This window comes from Pinus tabuliformis, chromosome 2_1 (genome assembly GCF_031772625.1).
Source record: "Pinus tabuliformis cultivar Carrire ecotype Pingquan chromosome 2_1, CPIR1, whole genome shotgun sequence".
Classification (NCBI taxonomy): Eukaryota; Viridiplantae; Streptophyta; class Pinopsida; order Pinales; family Pinaceae; genus Pinus; species Pinus tabuliformis.
Genome location: NC_142299.1, coordinates 313,488,462 through 313,494,677, shown reverse-complemented (window position 1 = coordinate 313,494,677; position 6,216 = coordinate 313,488,462).

Below are 6,216 nucleotides of genomic sequence, written 5' to 3'. Positions count from 1 at the left end.
ACAAGGACCACCAAGTTTCTTCATCACATTTACAAGTGTTGAACATCGATGGACTCCATTGATCAACAGATTGACCAAATTACATGACAAAAGGAGAAAAAAATCATATTAAAATAATAGAAGACTTTAACATTGGTTATCTCCCTCCAAGCCTTTCTACCCCTCCAGAGGTATAAGACAAGGAGACCCCCTGTCTCCCTTCCTTCATTATGGTCGAAGGTCTAAGCAGAACCCTAAGTGCAACCAACCTTAATAACTCTCTCATTGCCTCAAGCTTCATAACAATGCCCCCTCCTCAACCAATCAACAATTTATAGATGATACCTTGTTAATGGGAATCCCCACAGTCAAGGAAGCAGTTACATTCAAATAAATTCTAAAAAAAAAATTGGATGCCTTGGGGACATCTATCAACCTCGAAATTATTCTTCTTCAACACTCCTATTTCCATTCAAAGAAACATCACTAGAACTCTTGGCTTTCAAAAATGTTATCTCCCCTCCAGTTATCTGGGTGTCCCTCTCACTGACAAATTCTTCAAAAAATCCAATTGGGAGGACGTTCTCAACGGACTTCGCAAAAGACTTTCCAATTGGACCTTTCGCTTCCCTAATCTAGCGGGTAGACTTGTCTTGGTTAAATCAGTGTTGCAGGCCATGCCTTTGTATCTGTTTTATGCTCTAGCTACCCCCAAGTCATTCATTAATGCCATCAGATGTTATCAAATGAACCTTTTATGGAGGGGCTTAGACACTATGAAAAAATGGGCTCTTGTAGCTTGGGAGAATGTCTGCAAGCCAAAATATGCAGGAGGGTTAGGTTTGAGGGATCCAAATATTCTTAGGAAATCCATAGGGGCCAAAACATTATGGCATTGGCTAGACAACTCGCATACACCTTGGGGTCTCATCCAAAGGGAAACATATGTGCCTACTCACTCAAATGACAATCTCATCAGACTTGCAGGTGACATCAAAGGTTCTGCGATCTGGAACCAAGCTTGGGAAAATAAAGCTATCATTCAAAAGCATAGCTTTTGGGAGATTGGTAATGGATAAAAAGCCCTCTTTTGAGAGGATTCATGGAAGAAACTACCAGACTTAAACAGGGACCAGTTTTCCTCGCTTCCAATTGTTATGAAAGATAAAGGAAAGCACAAGGTTGCTCATTACTAGAATCCCAAGACTAGGAAACATCTTCTTCGACTGGAACACATTTGCCAGCACCATTCAAGAAAGACAAATCCAATTTGACAGACGAGAAGATAAGATTAGATGGGGTAAAATTCAGCAGGGCATTTCAATCTCAAAGAAGCCTATGGCTATATGTCAAAACATGACCAACTTGAGCGTCAACAAAAATGGAAAACTCTATGGAACAAATAATTATGGCCCAAAATTACTCTTTTCCTATGGCTAACCATGCACAGGAAGATTCTAACCTGGGACAATTTATGGAGAAGAGGATTCAAGGGTCTATCAAGATGCCCTCTCTATGAAGCGAATGAGGAAACAATTAACCATGTTTTTAACATTTGTGACTACACCAACAAACTTTGGGAGTCGGCTGAGGTTTTATTCAGAACTTCTGATAGGGACAGGACTTCCATCCTCGGCACTCTGGACAATTAGAGACCTTCAGTTTCCCCACACCCAATGGTTGACATGGCTTGCAACATTGTCCCGAGTACTATATTTTGGTTAGTTTGGAAAGAGTGAAATGATAAATATTCAAAGATGAAAAAAAGTTGGAAGAAGGCCTCCTCACCTCAATTAAATAGGTTATCCATGAATCGGTCACCATCTCCAAATTGTCGAACTTATATGGCCCCCCTCGTCCTAATGATCAGAGAATCTTGCAACTCCTTCAGCTGCACCCTCCCCCTCATAACAACATGACTCCGACGATGGAAAAAATGGATACTCCCTATGACTGGTGTCCTCCCGAAAAAGACACCCTCAAATTGAATTATGATGGAGTTGCTAAAGGTAATCTTGGAGCCACTGGTTTTGGGCGAGTTTTTAGAAACTCAAAAGGGGAGATAATTTGGATATACACAGGCATCCTGGGAACTGCTACCAACAATGTAGCCAAACTCCAAGCTCTAGAGCACGGTCGTAACATTGCCAAAGTCTAGGATTTTGGCCTCTCATCGTGGAAGGATATTCAACTCTAGCTACCCAGGCCTGTCAAAAGCTCCAACAAGGCACAACAGTCACCAAAGTCATGGAAAGTTAAAGGCTTAGCAAGACCCTTCATCACATCAACCAGCACATTAGAGAGTTGAATGGGCTCCACTTCTAGGCCATTAGATGGAAGGCTAATAGCATGGCTAATAGGTTGGCTAATGAAGGTAAAACTGGTAGCACAAGAATCCACTCCCTTGCATGGAGGGACCTGGATGAAGGACCTCTCCACCAAGATTGAGAAGATTTAAATAATAAAGAAAAAGGAGTACGAGAGAGACTCAATACTAAGATCGCCTATCAATCTCTCGGACAAGATCAATACAATCTCCACATGCCCTCATGATGAATTCCTCTTCGAGCAACATTCCCAATTCTCTACATGAAGAAAGAAAATCCCAGATCACAATGATCTTTCAGAACCACCGCCAACCTGATCCCTCGACCAATACCATTTCTCATTCTCTCATAACTGCTTTCTACCTTCATCTAGCCATAATTAGTGGCAAATTCATGATTGCCTCTTTCCCTCATACCTCGGTCACCTGCTCCTCCTATGAATACCCTTACCCTCTCGCTTCTCCCCACTGCTCCTTTTTCCCTTGAGCCTTCACTTTCATCACCTCTATTTTGGATTTTCCTCCTAATTCCCCTCCCATCCTTATCATGGCTTCTCGCCAAGGCTCAACCCCTGCCCCCCGTCGCAGTCGAGGTCATAACAATGAAAGGTAGGACAATCCCAATATGCAACACCACACTAGATTTTATACTTCGGTGAGAAGAGTCTCCCTCAATTATGTTTTCTCTATTACCCCTGAAACCCAAGTGTGCATACACAATTTGGAGCTCTAGGCGTGCAATATCAGAGGGCGGTGACCACCAAAGAGGTGGACGCTCAATTCGAGTGGATACCCAAACCAGGCCTCACCAGGGCCAGGGAGAACTTATATAGCCATACCATCGATCTCTCTTAGCAGCTCAAAACCATGCTCGACCTCGCTCTAGAAGAACAATCTAAAAATTCCAAAGCACTAGAGGCAAAGTTACATATGCTGAGTGAAAAATTTACAATCTATGTGGAATCAGTCCATCACAGGCACTTCATCACAAGGGATTTGCCCCATTATGCCTTACTCAAGTTTCACATCGCCACCATGCAGGCCAGTGGCAGAGGCTCTCCTAAGATAAAAAGAGAGACAGTCGGTGCCTCCACCAACCACCAGGTCATTGTGGACACCCCATCTGGTAGTTCTCCCGAGAATCCCATCAGGCTGGAGGACAATCCTTTGGACGACCAAGATTAATGGCTCTCTGCACTTATGATACTCTCTGCATGTCTATGGTACTCTCTGTGTTTTGGGATTTTCCAATTACTTCTAGTTATTGCCCTCTCAGGACATTGGGAAATTTTTGTAATTTTTGTAAAAATGGCTAGAAGAAATTCCATCTCTCCTTTCAGCCCAAAGGAAGGGGATATTATTGTAACTATTGTAAGAATTGTAAGAGGAATTTATGTATATAGTGTAAGAGCCCTAAGCTCGAGACACCCCACTCCAAATGTAATTACCACCATTTGATATAATAGAATCTTTCTTACTTACAAAAAAAACATTGATTATCTCATAAGAAAAAAAAGCAGTAACATGTACTCGTTATTATAGGCATAGAATTAATGCCTTAAAGCAAATTATATCTCAAGATAAAAGTTTCTTCAAAGAGCTAGTGGATCACTATTTCATAACTAAATTCCAAAATAGAGGAAGTGAACATGAACATGGGTTGCTATGGGTAGAAAATTCACCAATATATGGAGTCAATAGTAACATTGATATTAAAAACTTCATAGATATTTATTTGACTTGTAACATAGATCACCTTGATCCAGAGCTTGCAAAAATACATGAACACCACCATATAAAAAGTTGTAAAAAGAGGAAAAGTGCACATTGTATATACAATTTCCCAATGCCACCCATGAGATGCACAAAGGTTCTTGAACCAATTGGCTCGGTAGATGACACAATGAACATAAAAGCAAAGTTGTTATATGATATCTCGGAAAACAAAAAATATGATAGCAACAACACTTTTGACCAATTCTTAGATGAATTACATTTAACTAAAACTGATTACATCGTAAAAATACAAAGTACATTGAAGCAACCAATGATTTTATTAGAACAAAAACCCTCTCACATTTCGAACAATAGCTTTGTAAAAAACATGCCGCAACTATAGAATGCAAATATTAATGCCCAATTTGTCCTTAATGCATATGCAGCTGCATCAAATTGCACATATTACATGATAAAAGTTGACAAATCAATGACAAATGCATTCAAAATAATAAGAAGAGAACTTGAAAACAACAAATTAAATGCTATTGAAATAATATGTTCATTGGGAAATGCTTTTCTTAATCTTCAACAAATCTTAGCTCAACAAGTAGTACATATAATACTTTCTCTTCCATTGAATCATAATTCACGAGAATGCATATTTATAAACACAACACCAATGGATGAATGCACATTTATCCTCAAACCATCGTTCTTGCTAAAAAAGAAGATGACAACTCCGAAAACGTATTATGTAATTCCATTATTGATTATTACATTGATCGGCCTAATGCTACAAAGCATATATGCCTTGCTGAATTTGCCTCAAGGTATAACAAAAATGGCACAACCATTTCAAAAAGAAAGAAACCAAAGGTCATACAGTTCATCAAATACAAAAAACATATTGATTATGAAAACTATTGCAGGGAAAAGCTCTTGCTATATGTCCTATTTGATAAAAGCGAGAATGAATTGAAAGAAAACTTGTTATCATGGGAAGTTGCTTATATCTTACATGAAAACACAATAAATATAAATGAGTCTAAATATAACATCAACCCGCTCTGGGGCAATCTAGAGAATGAAGCTCAAGAAATCCATGGAAAAATAAATAAATAAATAAATTTAATACATTTTCCAGCATCCATTTCTACTTGAAAATGCAAAATATCGCAAACTAAGAAGAATGCTCAATAGAGAACAACAAGAAATTATCAAAGACATTGCAATGAAGAAACATATGAATATGGAGAAACCGCTATATTTATTGCTAAATAGAGGACCTAGAATTGGAAAAACACTCACAACAAAAGTAATATTCCAAATGTTGATGCGGCTTTATGATGCACACCATTCAACTGATCCTTTGAAACCAAAGGGGCTGATACTAAAATATACAGGAAAATCCACATATAATGTAGGTGATACAACTGTCCATTCTAAGCAGAAGAAGATATGTGCAAAAAAAAGTATTTAAAAAGGGGATGTGAAAGCACAGCAATTATCAATAACAATGGAAGACCGTTTATCTAAATCCCCCAACGCCAAGCACAACCACAAGGTGGTGGTCATAATGGGAGCCACGGCGTCCGGAAAATCGCGTCTTGCGATTGATTTGGCTCAGCACTTCCCTGCCGAGATCATAAATGCCGACTGCATGCATGCAGGTAGATATAACAATAAGTAATTGTCTGTCAATCACATAACAAAGATAAACATAACCAGAAGGAGTCGATCACATAACAAAGAGAAACATAACAAGAAGGAGCACCAGACAATTACTTATTGTTATATCTACCTGCATGCAGTCGGCATTTAGGATCTGGGCAGTGAAGTGCTGAGCCAAATCGATCGCAAGACGCGATTTCCGGACCCCATGGCTCCCATTATGACCACCACCTTGTGGTTGTGCTTGGCGTTGGGGGATTTAGATAAACGGTCTTCCATTGTTATTGATAATTGCTGTGCTAACTGCAATGCTTACTGAAAAGCCCAATTCACATCCCCTTTTTAAAAACTTTTTTTTTTGGGCACATATCTTCTTCTGCGCAAAATATTTCTAATTCAATTCTCCAAAGAATTTGAAGGGATCAGGAAGAATCAGGAGAGATAAGAGGTGCGAATCGAACGGGTAAGAGCATGCATCCAATGATGCGGAGGGACAGAGACAGGGACAAGACCATAAGTAT